Here is a 21,837-nt window from a genome sequence, read left to right as displayed (position 1 = left end):
CTATGAGGGTGTATTGGAGCAATTTGGAGGATGTTCTTGTAGTGGTGAATAGCACTAGTCCAAGGAGGTAGTAGGAGATGAACAGGTTGGAGTGTGTTTTTCAAGTGACTTCAAGCATGCTGCTGTAGTTCCTGGAGGGCAAGAGCAATGTGACAGATGGGCTACAGGAATTTGAAATTGCAGAGCAGAAGAATATGTTGAGTAGGACTTTATCTTTTTCATTACACTGTTATTACACACATAACTTTCCACTGTTTGTAAATTACATGTGTTTATTAACAGTGCTTTCAAAAAACTACTGCTGTGTGTCTCAAACACTGTACCAGAAAGAGTAAGTATCTCTGTGAATCTAGAGCACAGCTTCATGAAATACTGTACATTCTCTGATTTATAAACACCAAACCCTATACATCACAGAGGACACACATTATAAAACTACTGCATGAACACCGATATCCAATTTACGTGGAAGCAGAATGCTGGAGCATTAAACATACCTGAACAAAGGCTGAAAATGCTTGGGCAGCTGATGTAAAACAGTAATTTTCCAATGCTTTGCCACCATCAACCAATTCAAATATGAGAAAGAGTTGGCTGTCATCAAAGATAGTTGGTGAATCATTTTCAGACACTAGCAGAGAGGAAAAAAAGGTAGTATGGAAATTTGCAGCAAACTTAATACATAATATATGAAAGTCATAAAACAGGGATAGCACTATATCATCCTTAATCTAGATTTAGAGTGACAACTTTTATATACACTCACCCACTATAAAGTAATAAAATTATGGTTTCCAAAACTCATGATGATAAAGCCGTTAAGGATATTCAATCGATTACATTAACAAACAATTGAGCCAGGAAATACTGCCAATATGTCATCCTGTAACACATCATCCCATAACATGTCATCCTATAACACACGGCTGTTAGACAACACATGAGACTCAAAATTTCAAAGACTTTGAACTCATTACTGGTGTATGTTACATCTTTTACTGCTTCACAAACGACTGTCCCATCAATATTTGAGGAAATTTTTTTTTTTTTTTGTATGATAAGCATTTTTCTTTCAAAAATAGCTGTTTTACACATTTCATATTCTTAGATGTCACAAGACCTTAAACACCAGTATTATAAAGAAATTAAAACCATTTTCTAGACTGACAAATGTGAAAGTGATTTTGCTTTAGTTTTCAAGTAGTGTGAGTTTTGGGTGTAACAAAACATTCAAAATTCTGAACATCTAATTACTTCCACATCTGCCAGTATCTAGAGGACAATATACATTAATAATGATAAATTTGTTGAGTTTTTGTGTAACAATTAAGTCTCATCAATAATGCAGCGCATATGCACACACACTTGGTAAGCTATCATAGAATCAGAAAAAAACACTAGATTATAGGGATCATTTGCAGAAACAAGGCTTGTGAACATAAAATTAAATAAAAAGTGAGCCTTTCAGCAACAAGTGGTTTGAATATAACAGGTGTAACAGACAGACACCAACAAACTTTGTGGGGTTTTAGACCAGGCTTTTACCGCTACTATGCCTACCTGAGGCAACAAGGCAGGCACGGACACAGGTTAGCAAGGATGGGGAAAACACCTGACCTGTGAGCAATCTTGCAGCCAGGCCGTAAGTGTAAACAACCATACACCACTGGCCATGTGTGGCCACGAAGCTCGCACATGCACAAAATTTGTACAATAGGGCCGACTGGTAGGTGGCTTTCACAAAATAGGAGTAATTCCATGACAATTCAATGCAGCACCCAACCCAACTCATTCAGATTTATTTCAAATTTGGTGCATTCAATGATTCACATCAAAACTGAAAAATTTTCATTTTTCAGAGGTGTATGTATATGACAACTGTGAAGAAAGTTACAGGTCTGCAAAGATCAGAAATTAAATGAATTTTACATGTGCATGTCTGAACATAAATGAGTATAATTATGGTTCTATTCCAGATATAGTAGTGAAACTCTTAAGCACCGAAAAGGTAAGGAGTACATTGATATGCAGCATGACAGGTCACTAAGAATATATACACATTCAGGGTAATTTATCGACCTCACAGCACTCCATCTTCAATTTCTTTGGTGGGGAGGGGGCGGATTACTGCTCCAGTGTGCTATCATAAACACAGGAAACATCAAGACAGTGTACCAACGGCAAAATTCCAAAAAGCCACTACCATTCTGACAAATTGCTGAACATTTCTTGCTGTGAACAGCCTATCAGAGAGACTTATTTCAACTATTTTAGTAGTACTTTGTAAAAACTGATTTATTTCAACTAATTTTGTAGCACTTTGCAAAAATAGATTTCAAGCCAAAATTATATAGTTCCAATCTATTTAAAGGTCATGCAGGTATTCAGAAGGATTTGAGAAATGTTCCAGAATAGATGGTAAACAAGTATCCTATTCTATTACTAGACAAAATAGAAAGCAAACATCACAAAATTCATCAACCCATGCACGTGTTGCCTCAGCTGTGCTACGTAATTCCAGACTTGTGATAAGTGAAGATGATATAGCATCACATCTGACAGTGCATTCTTTAAATACTAACCTTCAATTTTTAGTTAAATCTTTTGGGAAGAAAAAGAAGCTTCAACATGGGAGAAAGTATCAAACGCATAAATTAAAAGAGATTGTCTCCGTGTTAGAAGCATTTTTGTGTGGCACAACTTGTAAAAGAAGAGTGCAAAAAGATGGAGAAAGAGGAATATAGACCAGCTAAAAAATGAGCTTTACCATACAGAATTTGCGTGTGACAAACCCATAAAAGAACTTTCTGTTTCAGAATACGTGGTACAAATAGGAAACAGTAGGAGAACATGTATTACCAACACCAAATCCAAAGCCAGGTGTGACACAGTGCAAAAAAAATGTTCCATATGTATGCGATTTTAACTATGATCATAATGTCAGCCATGTTGTACAATGTGCCCCTGGCCCCGGGCCTATTTCGCCCATTGCCTTTCAGCTGATGTGACAGCAATCAGCCTGTTCACATCAGAATAGGCTGAAGGCTGCAATGTCTTTGGCTTTTTCCATAGGATTGAGAACTGCAGGGTCCCACTAAATGTGTCAAGGTGTGCACTGCACATCAGGAGCCACTACCCAGGTAGTGGGTTGTACACCAAGGTTTCTTAGATTTGGTGACTCCCCAACCAATGCTAACAATGATAGCTGTAGGGAACTGAGAAGTATGAAATGTGACTTCTGAAATTTTCCCGGCGTATTTCTTCTTCTAATAATTTCCGGGTATGCAGCCGGATCCCGTCGACATTCTGCCACGATATTTCGGCCCAGAGACGTCCGGCCATCATCAGGTGAGTACACAACTACTGAAGAAGTATGAAATGTCTCCCACAGGTGAGAGTATTAAAATCCTAGTGGGTTAACTGCTGGAGCATTCACAACAAAGTGCCGGAGCTCGAAGTGCTCCTGAAAAATAGTGAAGCTCACTTAATACTAGGAACAGAAAGCTGGTTAAAACCTCTAATTGATAGCGATGAGATTTAGAAAAGAATCTCAGATCCAACGAGAGAGAAATTGAAGCTGCATGTGAGACTGCTTGGGCAAGACTCATTAGGGGTGGGCCTAAAATGGTAACTGGATCTTCCTACCTTCCACCAGACTTGTCTCCTGATGTAACCGAAAACACCTCAGTTTGTTTAAGTTCCCGAATCATACTGTAATTGTCAATGGAGACTTCAATCATCCAACAACCACTGGGAAAATTACAGTATTGTTAGTAGTGGGTGTGGAAAGACATCCTGCAAAACATGACTAAATACCTTCTCCGAAAACTATCTAGAGCAGATAGTTCAAAACCGTACTGATGATGGATATATACTGGATCTAATGACAACAAATAGACCTGACCTCTTCCAGGATGTCCATATCAAAGCTAGTATCTATGACCATGACGTAGTTGTGGCAACAATGGTTACTGAAGTACAAACAACAACTAAAAAAAGTAGAAAGATATGTGTGTTCAGTAAACTACATAAGAAAGATGATCATACTTCTATGACCAACTTCCAACTTTCAGCACAAGACAGGAGCATGTAGAGAAACTATGGTACTCGATAAGTGTGTATCCAGTAGAACAGTTCATAATGGGAGAGACCCTCTATGGTATACAGTCACTGGAAAGAAACTTTAAAACAACACACAGAGCTACAGATAGATCGATGGTGAATGAAACCCATTTGGCTGTCAAGAGAGCAAACATGAAGCCTTCAGTGACTACCACAGAGAACATTATCAAATGACCTCTCACAAAAACCAAAGAAATTCTAGTCATATGTAAAGGGTGTTAGTAGCACCAAACTTGGTGTCCAGTCCTCAGTGAATGTGAGAGAATTTGAAATGAGAGTACCAGAGCAGAAGTTGAAATGCTCAACTCTGTTTTCAAATGTTCCTTTACAAAGTAAAGCCCAGGAGAATTTCAACAATTTAATCCTTGTACTGCTGAAAGGATCAGTGACAAAAGTTACTGTCAATGGTGTTGACAAACAGCTAAAATTGAACAAAGCTCCAGGGCCGATGGAAACCTAATCAGATCTTCTACTGAATTTGCGGCTGAGTTATCCCCTCCTCTAGATACAATGTATCACAGACCTCTCAAACAAAAAACCGTGCTTTGTACTTGGAAGAAAGCATAGGTCACACCATCTGTAAGAAGGGTAATAGAAGTTATCCACAAAACTTATCGTCTAATATCCTTGATATCAATTTGTTGTACACAATGAGGTGTGTAAACAAAATGAACACCTCCAAGCCAACCAGCATGGATTTCAAAAACAATGATTATCTGAAATTCGATTCACACTTTACTCACATGACCTACTGAAAGCTTTGGACCAATGCAGTCAGAAAGATGCAGTTTTTCTTGATTTCCGAAAAGCATTTAGCTCAGTACTGCAGTTATGCTTATTGTCAAAAGTACAATTATATGGTGTATCAAGTGAAATTTGTGACTGGATTGATGACTTTTTGGTAGGGAAGATGCAGCATGTTATCTGGGATGGAGAGTCATCCACAGATGTAGAAAGAACTTCGGGTTCATGTCGGGTAAATGTGTTGAGCCCCTAGTGTACATACTGTACATTACTGATCTTGAGTTAACAATAATAGTAGCCTCAGACAATCCACAGATGATGCACTTCCTACAATGAAGCACAGTCTTAACAAAGCTGCACTAATGTTCAATCACAGCTTGACAAAATTCCAAAGTGGTGCAAAGGTTAGCAACTTGCATTAAACATTCAAAAATGTACAAATGCGCACTTCATAAAATGGAAAAAAACGTAAGATTTATGAATACAGTAGCAGTGAGTCACGGTTGGAATCAGCCAACTCATAAAAAAAAAACACTTTGTAGGGATATGAAATGGAATGATCATACAGGCTCAGTTGTGGGTAAAGAAGTTGGTAGATTTCTGTTTATTGGTAAAATACTGGGGAATTACAAGCAGTCTACAAAGGAGATTGCTTACAAATAACTCGTGCAACCCATTGCTCAAGTTTGAGAACCTTGTATTAATTACAAGATCACGCTGCTTTCTATGTCTCTGGTGTATGTGTCAGGATCAGGATGCAGAATTCACCCTCTTTTTCAGCCTTGAGGTACCACATACAAATTGCCAAGTGACAGTATACTCTTCCTCGGCACTAAAACTCATCAATCCTTTGAATGTTTATGTTTTTATATATTGACGTTTTGAAAGACCTGTGATGTGCGGCAACTTGTACGCTGCATATTTCCGTATTGCAAAGGTATAAATTTGAATTCCACCAAACACCGCATGTCACTAAGACAACATTGAAATCGAGATCGCGAGGCGATTTTGTAAGCCAGTCATAGCTCATTGTCATGTGATCTCGCCAGCTGATGACAGCACGGACACGTGATGTTGTAAGCAAATATCAAGATCACTCTTCAGTAGTGCGAACACACAAGTAAGAAAAGTTAATGGCTTAAATTAATATACATAGCACTCACATATAATATTGGTCTCTAAGATTAATAAGCTGGAAGAGAAGCTAAGCTTCCACATATAATGTCGATCTTTTTTGCGCGTGTTACACTTTAAGATACATCACATAAATGTGCCAGTAAAACTTTTAATAACGACGTAAATGTTTGATCTTCTGGGCTCGAAATGCTTCTAAATGGTCGTAATCAAAGAGCTGATTTTTAAATGAGTCAAACGTTTTGTGATTTAAGTAATTCATCGTACATTCTCGCACATAGTTCATCTAGCGTAAAAGGAAATTTGGTTTGAATGTAATGCTTTTCAAACCACCATTCGCAATATTCTCCTGCGGCCTGTTAGAAATAGGTTCGTTTCAGCAGCTGGAAGAGAGCGCTAGATAATAAGGCGAAACCACGCTTATGCAGTTACGATGACACAGGTAGCCCATATGTTCGAACGCGTAAAACATTAAAAGATCTTACATTATGTCATAAAAGAAACAAGACATCAGAGGATACTTCAAGACCATCGCAATTTCATGACCCATGCGAAAATGCATAATTCGGCTTAAAATGCACATTCATATGTCCAGATTCGTATGTGAATTTTCTTGGAGTACCAGTACCGTATTATCTCATGTTTGGTTCTTTATTATGGCATAATGCCATACGTGCACTTGAAATGCAGCGAACAGTTGAAACTCGCCAACAGTGTGAAATTAAACACTTCGTTTCAAATATAACAGAAAAGATTAATGAAAGCCAAATCTTTTTAGCAAACCGACAAAAATAACTTCATTGTTATGCAAGGCGATTAATGCTCGACTGTCAGGAAGGAGGAAATAAAATCTAAGACTAATAACAATTTTAGCATTTTGTAATTATGTGAACATATTTTAATTAATTTGATAACTCCCGGCTGCAAAAGTCCGTTTGTTATCATTTAACGTGAGAGCAATAAACTAAGAGCAAACAACAAAATCATTGAACGTAAACACAGGTCACGTGGAGACTATCCATCTCCCCACAACAACTCAGACTGTTCTGGGCATCAGCGCCAGATTTACTGTATTTCCGAACCGGGGCAATATTAAGTAGTGGCGCCCAGCCATACTTCTGTAACCAGAAGCGAAAGAAGATACTATTCATACGCGACTCAACTGCGCATGCACAAGAGCTCGCCCGCCACTGCTCAAACAAATCCAATTTAAACAGTTGTCACGTCACGGTCATCGGAGGCAATTTGTTGTTAGGAAGCATTGCATAGTCTTCCTAAAGTCTTTGACACACTTCGCAGTTGGCAGACGCTTGTATGAGCACTGTTTTTTTGTTGTTCTATACAGCGCATTTGCTTTGCAACTTAAGTTTTATTTTTGTTTCTTGCCTCTCGTCCATGTTTTGTTGCTGCAGTATTATCCTGCAATAGAGGGATACAGTAATATCCTTTGTTAGAGTATTGGTTCTTACCAGTTGGAATTCACAAAAATTTTGCTGAAAACTAAAACAATGAAAAATTCCTGGGTTTTTCCCGGTTTTCTCCCAGATGAAAAAATTCCCGGGTTTTTCCCGGATGTCCCGGGTCGTATACACCCTATTTTCAACATCGTGTGGTTCCTATTCTATTACAAACTACAATGTGCCCATTACCTTCCCCTAGAAATCAATAATACACTTCCTTTATTAATTAAAGAAAGTGAAAAATAAATTTAAAGAACCCAACCTGTAAACACGTGTTGATAATGTTTATGTTCCATCCTAATCCTCGTAAGAGTATTCCAGTTGCTCGAACTCTTCAAAGCTGTCTCTGAAACCAGCTTCAGCTATGTGTGTTACGCCGTCACCATCACAGTTCTATGTCGGCAAGTGTAGTCCCTTCATGGTGAGATAACAATTACACCAGGGTGGGTATTCACACTTGAAAAAATAAAACAAAATAAAATAAATTAAAATACCTGAGAATTCATAGTGTGGGGATGAAGATGTCCAAAGAAGCTCCTGAGAAATTAGTGGTGAGTGGGGGGAGAAGGGGGGTTCAGCACATCAACAACTTTTCTTTCCTCTAGGATGTAGTTAGCTGGAGTTTTTCAACCTCAATTTGTATAGACTAATAATAAAATAATTAAACACACCTTGAAATATATAAAGCTCAATAAAACTTAATTAAACATTAGTTTAAAAACAAAAGAATTACTTGAAAATTCCTTCTTTGTTTTCAAGTAAAATTTAAGTTCCTAAGAATTACAAATCTTCCAGAAGAATTGCCACCCTGTACGCTCATATTCTAAGATTTGAATTATTACATGAAATTCAAATATTGTCACCTGTCTAAAGCCCCTCTGAGATTGTAGAGTTCACCTGCGGTGAATTCATAGAGGGAGATAGGAGATGTACAAGGTGTCCCAGGCTTTGAACACTAGTTACAAAGAGTCCATCTGTCTCATACTGTGCCTTTTAGTTGAGGTGTCAACAATCAACCAGTTCACACTCGCATGGGTCAAATCACTGTCAGCACAGCCACCTTGCCATCATTTGCCCAGTGAGAATGAAGGCTCTTTCAGCCGTGACTGAAAAATCTCTCTCTCTCTCTCTCTCTCTCTCTCTCTCTCTCTCTCTCTCTCTCTCTCTCTCTGAGCTGCCACCTAGAGCAAATGCTAAATGGCTTAGTTCCTTCTTCTTTGAATTTTCCCTTCTTCTTCGAAATGGGTTTGGGACTACTGAAATTATCTTCTCTCGTCTTGGCAATAGCCAGCATGGGCTTATTAATAACCAGACCTTATTCCCATGGAGGGAGGACCACTGGCGATACTGAAGTCTCACCACCTTCTGACAGATGGCAACCCGGAAATCATTGAAGGGAATGTAAGAACTAGTGGGCTGAGGTACGAGGACTGCAGATTTGGCAGCAGCATGAACAGCTTCCTTTCCTATCAGACCGACATGACCAGGAACCCACATAAACATCACAGTGGCTCCATCAAGAATGAGCAAGTGCAAGCTTTCCTGTACCCATTGCACTGAGAGATGGATGGTGTTCAGTGCACAGAGGCTTTGAATGGTGCTGAGAGAGTCTGAGCAGATGACAACTGAAAAGCCCGTTTTGCCCGATGTACTCTGTGGCCTAATATAGGGCACAGAGCTCTGCCGTGAAAGACTAAAGCCATTGTTGATGCTCCATGAGTAAAGACAATCGAGACATTGCTGAAGATGCCACTCAATGAGACAGGTCTATGAAGAATGCAATAGTGGGCAAAATTGTCAACAAAAAGGAAGCCGAAGACACCTGGCAGGAGACAAGATTAATGGCGATACCAAAGAAGACTACATTCAGGACAGAACCCTGAGGCACACCGTTTTCCTGGATACAGGTGTAAAGGCAGAACCCACACCCACATTGAAAGCTGGGTCTTTTAAAAATTCCTGAAGGAGATGGGGCAGGCGGCCAGAGAAGCTCAACATGTAGAGATTACAGAGGCAGAGTATACCAGTGTTCCAACAGGTGTCATAGGCTTTCTTCAAATCTAAAAACACGGTCAGTCTGGGATTTCTGCAAAAACTATTCATGACGTGGGTGGACAAAGTGACAAGATGGTCAACTGCAGCACAGCGAACTCAAAAACCACACTGTGCAGTGGTTAGTAAATTGTGAGACTCTAGCCACCATACCAGCCGAGCATCAATCATGCATTCCATCACCTCGTAAAAACAACTAGTGAGAGAGATGGAGGAGTAGCTAGAAGGTAGGTGTTTCTCCTTACCAGGCTTGGATATGGGCATGACTGGCTTCACGCCAGCACCTGGGAAACTTGCTCTCTGCCACGATGCGGTTGTACGTATTAAGCAGAAAGTGCTTGCCCGCAAGAGAAAGGAACTGCAACATCTGAAGGTGAACAGCGTCTGGCCCTGGTGCAGAGGATCTGGATGAAGTGAGAGCATGATCTAACTCCCACATAATAAAGATGGCATTGTACCACTCACAATTCTGAGAAGAGACAGTATCACCCGACCCTCCTCCGCTCGTTTCCAATGGAGGAAGGCAGGGTGATAGTGGGAGAAGTTCAAAAATTCCACGAAATGGAGCCCCGATGTGTTGGAAACAGCAATAGGGTCCATGATGACATCTGCTACTGTCAGACCGAACACTGGGGGAATGGATCTTGGTCCCAGAGAACCGTCAGAGGTTGGCCCATGCAACAGAAGAGGGAGTGGAACTGTTAAAAGAACTAGTGAATGAAATTCAGCTAGCTTTTTTGCTAAAACCCGAAGAACGTGACAATACTGTGCATGTGCCTGTTTATAATGAATGCAGTTTGCCATCATAGGATGACGGTTAAAAATGTGGACAGCATGTCCCCACGTGCAAACTATGTCGCGGCATGCCTCTGTCCACCAACGAGCCAGGACATGGCATGGTAAAGAGGAAGTGTTGGGAATGGAACATTCTGAGGCGGAAGGATAATGTTTGTAAGATACTCCACCTGGTCATCACAATTGGGGAAACCGTGTTCGTCAAAGGTCACCTGGGAGCAGGAAAGCCTCCAGTCAGCCTTAGTAAGCTGCAATTTGTGTGTGCATGGAGGTGGGGTAGGAGTCAACAAATGGATAGCAAACGGGAAACGGTCACTCGAGTAGGTGACACAGTGGACTATTCAAGACGATGGGCAGGATAGGTCCAAATGGGAATAGGTGTGCAAGGAGACTGAAAGGAATGTGGGTGCTCCTGCATTAAGGCAGAAAAGGTTAAGTTGATCAAGAAGGGTACCTCTCTGACAGATTCTGGGAGAACCCCAAATAGGATGGTGGGCAGCAAAAATGGATGAGGTAGCTGCCCAATAAGCTGGACCCTGGTGACACTGAATGACGGAGGGATGTAAATGGTACAAAGGGAAAAGGTCAAGTAAGGAAGGAAAAAGGCAACCTGCAACAGCTCGAGAAGACAGGTAGTCAGGGAAATGGGGTGACTATGAATGTCATCCCACACAAGCAGCAAGACTCCCCCCATGAGATGGAATGTTGACCTCTGGTGTAACGTAAAAATAGACCAGGAGGAAATGCAAAAGCTCAAAGCAGTCGTGAAGACTGCAATTTTGTTTCCTGAAGGCAGAGTACAAGTGGACACTGCAATTCTAAAAGCAGCCATAAATCCTCTTTGTTGGATCAAGGACCATGACCTTTCCGTTGGAAGAGTGTCATGAGGAAGTGGTGTCACATCGGCAGCTGCCGAGTGCCAGCCTGCGAAGACTCGCTGCTGCAGGGCACCGAGGCAGCAGGATCTTGCTCCACGAGGTCAACAGAAGCATAGGCTTTCTTCTCCTGCTGGTGTGTGGAGTCCAAAGCAGAAAAACAGTTGGCGGTGTGCACTGGTGACACGGAGACCAACCAGGCGAAGGCATCACAGGGCAAAACCGTCGAAGAGGATCTTCGAGTTGGCGAAGGAGAAGAACAATGGCCTTTGTTTGACTTCTTCGAGCCTTTCCGGTTAGCAGAGGAAGTTCTGGGTGTTCGTTGGCTGGAGTGTCACAGGAAGTCATCACGGGAACATTCCTTCTGTCCTTTCCAGCCTGTCAGTTGTGTAGCTGGTGACTTCCTGTGAGGTGAAAATTTGCACGCTTGTTGCACAGCTGGACAAGGGGACTGTGAAGCTACCATGACACTGCGTGATTTCACAACCTCAGAGCTGAGGTAGAGGTTGCACGTCTGTGTGGCTATGTCCTTCATAGCGCGAGATGTAGCAAGAACAGTACTGTGTCAGACAGTAGAACGCAAGGTTTGCAACTAGCCAACACCTTACGAGCAATGGGGTAAGGAACTTTTTCCTCTACCCGCATCTCTTGGACTGCCCACTCATCAAGGTACACGGAACAATCTCGACAGGAAGCAGCATGGTCGCCATTGCAGTTGATACAGCAGGGAGGAGGAGGAGGTGGATAATCGCCCCATGTGCATCCCTACCACAGGTTACACATTTGGCCCGGCGTTGACAAGAAGTTCTAGTGTGGTTGAAATGATGATACTGATAGTAGCGCATCAGGTTCGGGATGTACGGTTAGACTGTGAGAACCTCACAGCCTGCTTTGATCTTGGAAGGAAGCACCACTATCAAAGGAGAGGAAAAGAGTGTGTGTTGGCATTACACAAGAGGTAGCTATCTTTTTTATCACCCAATTGACATCCTGATCAGAAAGGTATGTATGGATGTTGGCCTCATTCAGACAATCAAGCAACCTAGTGTAAAGAACGCCACAGGAAGAATTCCGTGTTTGATGGGCCTCCACATGAACAGTATAGTTGTGGAGAAGTGAAGCGGCAAGTAGTTGTGCTTGAGAACCAGAAGTAGTCTTCAAAAGCAAAGTGTCATTCTGTAAACAAGAGCAGGATTTCACAGGTCCAGCTGCTGCATCAACACCTTTCTGAACAATGAATGGATTTACTATTGTGAAGGACTGACCGTCTTCAGTACATGAAACCATGAGGAACCACGGTGCTGCTAGCAGGGTCTTTGAATCGTTAGCCTCATTCAGTTTATGTTGAGTACACCGATTCTGAAGACGACTGGCTCAATGTGAGAAAATCCCCACGATTGCCAACGTCTCTGATGGCATGCTCCCTCCAACTGGAGTCTCCCTTCACAAGGGGGTGTACCTGCCTCAGGTAACTGTTCACACCTCAGGTCACACCTCCCTTGCACCTGACAGAGGGATCAATTGGCAATTTGGGAAGGTAGCAGCTCAGGCAATCACCCCTTTCTGGGCCTGGCCTGTACCAGGGGTATGTGTGAACTCTACTGTCAACCCGGGGCTGGGAATTACACGTTACCCAGTCACCTGTTACATGTCAGATGCATGGGGCTGCCTTCAGCAGTGCGCAGGAAGGAAGAAGAAAAAGAGGAGCCTCAAACACTGAAGCGGAGGAAGGATAGGAGAAGGTGAATGAAGAAAGGAAAATGGAATGAAAAAACATTGGTGAGACCGTTCTTACGTCAGCTATGGACAGCTCAGAACATTCCCAGAAACACCCCAGTTGTGTCCCCCACAGGAGGGGAAAAAGAAAAGCAAGAGGACAGATGCAGCACATAAAGGAAAAGATGCTGCGAAGGCTGTGGCCCCGTGATAGATTTCTCCCCCGTGTGAGCGAAGTACTGACATCGACATCTTTTGTAATGAACTGTTTTTAAATTGAGAAAGGAAGGCCAGTGGTTTGTGTGTTCGAATAAGACCACTGTTATTTTATTTCAATAAAATGAAACACATTTCTGACAAAAATATGCATTTCCTTGGAAGTGCAAGACAGATTTTAAAATACCTTCACTGATTTCAGAAATAACCCTCAGAAAAAAGTAGGCCTCTTCAAAAGAGTGTATAAAGGAGGGAAGAGTTGCGTAAACCAACACTATGGGTGACCATTAATAAAACAATGGTTCTACTATGTTCATTGTCGGTTATTAGTAACTGTGTTATGTCTATTATTTTACAGGTATTGCGTAATTTTTCTTTCGAGAAATGTACGAGTACAAAGTGTACAAATTGCCAGCGACTGCCACAAATTTCTTCTTATTATCTTCCATAATTTCTAATATATAAATTATTTTAAAGTGCCAAAATGTACTAGAATAAATAAAATGTCTTAAACACCGCACTGTACAATGTCTTAACTCCGTCGCCTCTGGCCTGCCAAGAAGCACCAGAGACCTGGGTCCTCGGATAAACCGTGAAAATTTGCCACATTATGCCACACACAAACAGACCCAGACTGCAGGCAGATCGATGCGACTACATTCGATGGGCAGGGCTTACCAATTAGTGGGAAATGATGGTCTTCAGATCAGCGGGCCCTATCTGTTAGAGATACCCCCAGAAATGGTCTGCGTTTTTTGCCTGTGGTGTAAGTCGAATTGTGTGGCCAGCTATTCATGTGTCACAGACACATGTTGATGAAGTGAGACCAATGAGATTTTTCCAGTTTTTTTCCTTGAAATTTCCCTGATTTCTGACACATTTGAAATTCTCTGATATTCCTTGATTTCCAGAACTTGTGACAACCCTGGTTCCAATAACACAAACACTGCTGATACTTAACAGCATTTTTTATGTTCTACATTGGCTAGTGTTAATCCTACGTGATGGCAGTTCTGTGGGTTCAACTGTAGGTAGCCAAGGGAACAATGTACTCACTGTCAGTTTACTTATACTGCCAGCTCTATAAGAACTGTAAATTGTAGCAACTGATATTGCATGCAAATACAGCCTCGACTGTCCACTACACGCAACAAGAGGCTACACGGGTAGCAGGGGTTGTGTGGCGTGGGCTGGGCGGTTTTTTAGGTTAGATGGCCTCGGGCAAGTACAGAAAGGGCAACAGCCTCAACAGGTGCGGGGCAAAGTCAGAACATGCGGGGACCAAGCAGCAATCGGTATTGTAATTGTAAACTGTCGAAGCTGCGTTGGTAAAGTACCGGAACTTCAAGCGCTGATAGAAAGCACTGGAGCTGAAATCGTTATAGGTACAGAAAGCTGGCTGAAGCCAGAGATAAATTCTGCCGAAATTTTTACAAAGGTACAGACGGTGTTTAGAAAGGATAGATTGCATGCAACCGGTGGTGGAGTGTTCGTCGCTGTTAGTAGTAGTTTATCCTGTAGTGAAGTAGAAGTGGATAGTTCCTGTGAATTATTATGGGTGGAGGTTACACTCAACAACCGAGCCAGGTTAATAATTGGCTCCTTTTACCGACCCCCCGACTCAGCAGCATTAGTGGCAGAACAACTGAGAGAAAATTTGGAATACATTTCACATAAATTTTCTCAGCATGTTATAGTCTTAGGTGGAGATTTCAATTTACCAGATATAGACTGGGACACTCAGATGTTTAGGACGGGTGGTAGGGACAGAGCATCGAGTGACATTATACTGAGTGCACTATCCGAAAATTACCTCGAGCAATTAAACAGAGAACCGACTCGTGGAGATAACATCTTGGACCTACTGGTAACAAACAGACCTGAACTTTTCGACTCTGTAAGTGCAGAACAGGGAATCAGTGATCATAAGGCCGTTGCAGCATCCCTGAATTTGGAAGTTAATAGGAATATAAAAAAAGGGCGGAAGGTTTATCTGTTTAGCAAGAGTAATAGAAGGCAGATTTCAGACTACCTAACAGACCAAAACGAAAATTTCTGCTCCGACACTGACAATGTTGAGTGTTTATGGAAAAAGTTCAAGGTAATCGTAAAATGCGTTTTAGACAGGTACGTGCCGAGTAAAACTGTGAGGGACGGGAAAAACCCACCGTGGTACAACAACAAAGTTAGGAAACTACTGCGAAAAGAGAGCTTCACTGCAAGTTTAAACGCAGCCAAAACCTCTCAGACAAACAGAAGCTAAACGATGTCAAAGTTAGCATAAGGAGGGCTATGCGTGAAGGGTTCAGTGAATTCGAAAGTAAAATTCTATGTACCGACTTGACAGAAAATCCTAGGAAGTTCTGGTCTTACGTTAAATCAGTAAGTGGCTCGAAACAGCATATCCAGACACTCCAGGATGATGATGGCATTGAAACAGAGGATGACAAGCGTAAACCTGAAATACTAAACACCTTTTTCCAAAGCTGTTTCACAGAGGAAGACAGCACTGCAGTTCCTTCTCTAAATCTTCGCACAAATGAAAAAATGGCTGACATCGAAATAAGTGTCCAAGGAATAGAAAAGCAACTGGAATCACTCAACAGAGGAAAGTCCACTGGACCTGACGGGATACCAATTCGATTCTACACAGAGTACGCGAAAGAACTTGCCCCCCTTCTAACAGCCGTGTACCGCAAGTCTCTAGAGGAACGGAAGGTTCCAAATGATTGGAAAAGAGCACAGGTAGTCCCAGTCTTCAAGAAGGGTCGTCGAGCAGATGCGCAAAACTATAGACCTATATCTCTGACGTCGATCTGTTGTAGAATTTTAGAACATGTTTTTTGCTCGAATATCATGTCTTTTTTGGAAACTCAGAAACTACTATGTAGGAATCAACATGGATTCCGGAAACAGCGATTGTGTGAGACCCAACTCACTTTATTTGTTCATGAGACCCAGAAAATATTAGATACAGGCTCCCAGGTAGATGCTATTTTTCTTGACTTCCGGAAGGCATTTGATACAGTTCCGCACTGTCGCCTGATAAACAAAGTAAGAGCCTACGGAATATCAGACCAGCTGTGTGGCTGGATTGAAGAGTTTTTAGCAAACAGAACACAGCATGTTGTTATCAACGGAGAGACGTCTATAGACGTTAAAGTAACCTCTGGTGTGCCACAGGGGAGTGTTATGGGACCATTGCTTTTCACAATATATATAAATGACCTAGTAGATAGTGTCGGAAGTTCCATGCGGCTTTTCACGGATGATGCTGTAGTATACAGAGAAGTTGCAGCATTAGAAAATTGTAGCGAAATGCAGGAAGATCTGCAGCGGATAGGCACTTGGTGCAGGGAGTGGCAACTGACCCTTAACATAGACAAATGTAATGTATTGTGAATACATAGAAAGAAGGATCCTTTATTGTATGATTATGTGATAGCGGAACAAACACTGGTAGCAGTTACTTCTGTAAAATATCTGGGAGTATGCGTGCGAAACGATTTGAAGTGGAATGATCATATAAAATTAATTGTTGGTAAGGCGGGTACCAGGTTGAGATTCATTGGGAGAGTCCTTGGAAAATGTAGTCCATCAACAAAGGAGGTGGCTTACAAAACACTCGTTCGACCTATAATTGAGTATTGCTCATCAGTGTGGGATCCGTACCAGATCGGGTTGACGGAGGAGATAGAGAAGATTCAAAGAAGAGCGGCGCGTTTCGTCACAGGGTTATTTGGTAACCGTGATAGCGTTACGGAGATGTTTAACAAACTCAAGTGGCAGACTCTGCAAGAGAGGAGCTTTGCATCGCGGTGTAGCTTGCTCGCCAGGTTTCGAGAGGGTGCGTTTCTGGATGAGGTATCGAATATATTGCTTCCCCCTACTTATACCTCCCGAGGAGATCACGAATGTAAAATTAGAGAGATTAGAGCGCGCACAGAGGCTTTCAGACAGTCGTTCTTCCCGCGAACCATAAGCAACTGGAACAGGAATGGGAGGTAATGACAGTGGCACATAAAGTGCCCTCCGCCACACACCGTTGGGTGGCTTGCGGAGTATAAATGTAGATGTAGATGTAGACTGGTCGAGGAACACGGATCTACGAGTTCGCATTTCACAATAGTTTCACACAGACAGTACGACACTAATGTTAACGGTAATCCGTGAAGTAGAGATCACAAACAACTGTGCAGGAAGAAAATTTGGTGTCATGGAACAAAGACTAAATTAAAGGCAGGCAATAACACACATCAAGCTTTCAGGGGACCGAAGCAGGAAGGTTTCACAAATCTGAGCAGCTCCTTGATCAGTATGTGCAAGAGAAATCCAATGAAGATTTACCAGTTATTTGAGAAATTACATGAAAGAAGAATTGGCTAGACAAAGGCACCATAGAATTCAAAATAAGTGTGGGCTGGTGTGTGTGTGTGTGATGATGATGATGATGATGAGAGTGGAGCTGATGTTACAATGCAGAACAACACTAGCTCCTTGACTTCACGTGGCGTATGCGAAAACTACCACATCACTGTCTCATAACCAATCTAAGGAAACAGAACAACCATCTGCTACACCCTATGTGCAACGTCAATCAGATACCTGTTTACTCCAATCCAAAGCCAAATGTTACTGCCGAAGTGCAGGGCATTAAAATTGTTCCCGTAAGATGTTCTGGCAATGGAAAGGCCAGAATAACGATGTTGGGTGCACTAGCGGATGGCAGGAAGCACCACCAAATGTGATTCTTCAGAGGAAAAGATACCAAAAGGAAGCTAGCTGATGGACTAACTGTTATATGCCAAGAAAATGGTTGGATGACAGATGACCTGATGCTAGATTGAGTGAATGTTGTTTGGAAAAGAATGCCAGTTTTTATTTAACAGAAAGAAAATGTTTGTGCCGGGTTTTTTCAAGGGACACTTCACCCCGAAAGCTAAGGATCTGATATCAGAGAATAACACAGATTTGGTAATAATTCCTGGCAGCATGGCTGTTGTGATTAAACCTTTTAAAGTGGAAGGCAAGGAAAGATAAAAATTAGACAAGTGCAGGTAGGTCTCCAACACTAAGGGTTCTGTACAAACTACCTGTATATATAGTTCAGCCATCCTGGGGATCTAGAATTTCAATGATTTTTGCCTGTTATCAATACTGATGATGGAAATAGGATCACATTTGAGGAGGTGGAGAAAATGGTCAATAGATTGCAGTGCAATAAAGCAGCTGGAGTGGATGAAATTAAGTCAGAACTCATCAAATACAGTGGAATGTCAGGTCTTAAATGGCTACACAGGATAATTGAAATGGCCTGGGAGTCGGGACAGGTTCCATCAGACTGGACAAAAGCAGTAATCACACCAATCTTTAAACATGGAAACAGAAAAGATTGTAACAAATACAGAGGTATCTCTTTAATCAGCGTTGTGGGTAAAATTTTCTCAGGTATTGTTGAAAGGAAAGTGCGAGTATTAGTTGAGGACAAACTGGATGAAAATCAGTGTGGGTTTAGGCCTCTTAGAGGTTGTCAGGACCAGATCTTTAGCTTATGGCAAATAATGGAGAAGTGTTATGAGTGGAACACGGAATTGTATCTATGCTTTATAGATCTAGAAAAGGCATATGACCGGGTTCCTAGGAGGAAGTTATTGTCTGTTCTACGAGATTATGGAATAGGAGGCAAACTTTTGCAAGCAATTAAAGGTCTTTACATGGATAGTCAGGCAGCAGTTAGAGTTGACGATAAATTTTCTTGGTTCAGAGTAGTTTCAGGGGTAAGACAAGGCTGCAACCTGTCTCCACTGTTGTTCATATTATTTATGGATCATATGTTGAAAACAATAGACTGGCTGGGTGAGATTAAGATATGTGACACAAAATAAGCAGTCTCGCATATGTGGATGACTTAGTTGTGATGGCAGATTCGATTGAAAGTTTGCAAAGTAATATTTTAGAGCTAGATCAGAAATGTAAGGAATATGGTATGAAGATTAGCATCTCCAAAACGAAAGTAATGGCAGTGGGAAAGAAATATAAACGGATTGAGTGCCAAATAGGAGGAACAAAGTTAGAACAGGTGGATGGTTTCAAGTACTTAGGATGCATATTCTTGCAGGATGGCAACATAGTGAAAGAACTGGAAGCGAGGTGTAGCAAAGCTAATGCAGTGAGCACTCAGCTACGATCTACTCTCTTCTGCAAGAAGGAAGTCAGTACCAAGACTAAGTTATCTGTGCACCGTTCAATCTTTTGACCAACTTTGTTGTATGGGAGCGAAAGCTGGGTGGATTCAGGTTACCTTATCAGCAAGGTTGAGGTTACGGATATGAAAGTAGCTAGGATGATTGCAGGTACTAGTAGATGGGAACAATGGCAGGAGGGTGTCCACAATGAGGAAATCAAAGAAAAACTAGGAATGAACTCTATAGATGCAGCAGTCAGGGCGAACAGGCTTAGATGGTGGGGTCATGTTACACGCATGGGAGAAGCAAGGCTACCCAAGAGACTCATGGGTTCAGCAGTAGAGGGTAGGAGGAGTCAGGGCAAACCAAGGAGAAGGTACCTGGATTCGGTTAAGAATGATTTTGAAGTAATAGGTTTAACATCAGAAGAGGAACCAATGTTAGCACTGAAGGGGATCATGGAGGAATTTTATAAGGGGGGCTATGCTCCAGACTGAACACTGAAAGGCATAATCAGTCTTAAATGATGATGATGATGATCAATACTGTTAAAACTGCCTGTTATTGATATCAATACTGGCAAGACACTGGTCACAGGAATTGCAAGACTGTATCAAAATCTCTTTAGTAGTTCCTTAGACTAGCCCAGATGCATGGAAAAAAGTGAGCACGGGACTTTAATCTATACATGAAGAGAGAGAGAGATAGATTTAATAATACATTTTTTATTTATTTACTGAATCATGACTACAACTTACATTTTGTGCTGGCATGCAGTAATGTTTGCTATTTTGCTTTTGAAGGATTGTGAATGGAATTCATGTTCAAATGGCAAAAGATTGTGTGTGTCAGTATGCAATTTAAAAATGAGTTTCTTTCTCTTTACTTGCACTGTGAAACCCTCTTCTTGCCAAATTTTACGATTCTAGGTCAACAGGAATCACCCTGTAGGTGGAGTATCAAAATATGTGACATAAATAGCCGAATGTTTTGATTGAGGTGACCTAAACTTTTACACCTCCAAGAGTCGGTTGACCTTCATATATGACAAATTTGAAACACATACATGTACCCGTTCCTGAGAAAAAGGGTTCTTAAGAGTCGTACATACAGATGAGCAACAAAACAATCCTATAAGAGCTCTGATTACGCAGACTGACACACAGAACCCTAAAAATTTATCTAAATCATTTCTTTTGTTCACTTTCTTTGTCCTATTATCAAAGAGTGGGTAACAAAGATCATAAGTTTTGAATAGGTATAATATTAACGCTTTTCCTCTGTATCTATATACATACTCCGCAAGCCACCCTTGTTTGTTGTTGTCGCCTTCAGACCACAGACTGGTTTGATTCAGCTCTCCAGTTTACTCTATCCTGTGCAAGCTTCTTCATCTCCCAGTACCTAATGCAACCTACATCTTTCTGAAGCTGTTTAGTCTCCGCAAGCCACCATACAGTGCATGTAAGGGCACTCAGACAATAGTCTGTGGGGTGGGGGCAGGGTGGGGTGGTATGGAGTTCTTTTAATATTTTGAGAGAGAAATGGTGACTTGTTTGCAGCCATAAGAAAGTTCCTGTTCAAACTCTATTGAATACCTGTGTAATACTGACATTTTAATCAATTTCTTGAAATAAAAGCCTCATAATGCTATATTTTTTCCTCTCCCTGAGAGCCGGGGGGGGGGGGGGGGGGAGGAAGAGGTTTTTGTGTGTGTGTGTGTGTGTGTGTGTGTGTGTGTGTGTGTTGTGTGTGTGTGTGTGTGTGTGTGTGTGTGTGTGCAGCCTTGGATGCAGGGCAGAGGGCACCATTTACCACTACTGGTCATTTCTTTTCCTGGTCCGCTAGCCAACAAAGCAAGGAAAAGAACAATTGTCTACAAACCACCATATGAACCCTAATTTCTCTCCCCTTATCTTCGTGGTCCTTACATGAAATGTCCACTGGCGGCAGCCGAATCATCTCCGGTCAGCTTCAAAAGCTGGGTCTGTAAATATCTGTAATAGTGCCTCACAAAAAGACCATCTTCCTCCCAGAGATTCCCATTATAGAGTTCACAAAGCATTTCTGTAATATGAGGGCTATCCACAAAGTACATTAGGTTTTGGAATCAAAAATAAAGTATTGGAAATTTTTTTTATTATATACAGATGAAAGCCACACTTAAATACTACTTTTCTACATAGTTTTCCATTTAAATTAAGGCATTTATTGTAGCAATGGACGAGCTCATCCATCGCTACGATAAGTGCCTTAATTTAAATGGCAACTATGTAGAAAAGTAGTATTTAAGTGTGGCATTCATCTGTATATAATAAAAAAAATTTCCAATACTTTATTTATTTTTAATTCCAAAACGTAATGTACTTTGTGGATAGCCCTCTTACTTTGACACTGACTGAACCTACCAGTAACAAATCCAACAGCACACCTCCAAATTGCTTCAATGTCTTCCTTTAATCCGACATGGTGAGGATCTCCAACACACTATCAGTACTTAAGAATGGGTTTCACTAGCATTCTATAAGCTGTCTCCTT

At 41.5% G+C, this 21,837-nt stretch overlaps 1 long non-coding RNA gene across 1 annotated transcript in view; it reads right to left on the bottom strand.

The window, feature by feature from the left end:
- Positions 1-499: 499 nt before the first annotated feature.
- Positions 500-21,837, bottom strand: part of LOC126143704 (uncharacterized) — a 43,427-nt gene continuing 22,089 nt past the window's right edge. The window contains exon 4 of the long non-coding RNA XR_007529753.1: positions 500-631. This is a non-coding gene — a long non-coding RNA (uncharacterized LOC126143704). The remainder of the gene's footprint in view (positions 632-21,837) is intronic.

The sequence above is a fragment of the Schistocerca cancellata genome, chromosome 2 (assembly GCF_023864275.1).
Source record: "Schistocerca cancellata isolate TAMUIC-IGC-003103 chromosome 2, iqSchCanc2.1, whole genome shotgun sequence".
Taxonomy (NCBI): Eukaryota; Metazoa; Arthropoda; class Insecta; order Orthoptera; family Acrididae; genus Schistocerca; species Schistocerca cancellata.
The sequence above is the reverse complement of the archived record's forward strand: the minus strand, read 5'-3'. Positions and strand labels throughout refer to the sequence as shown.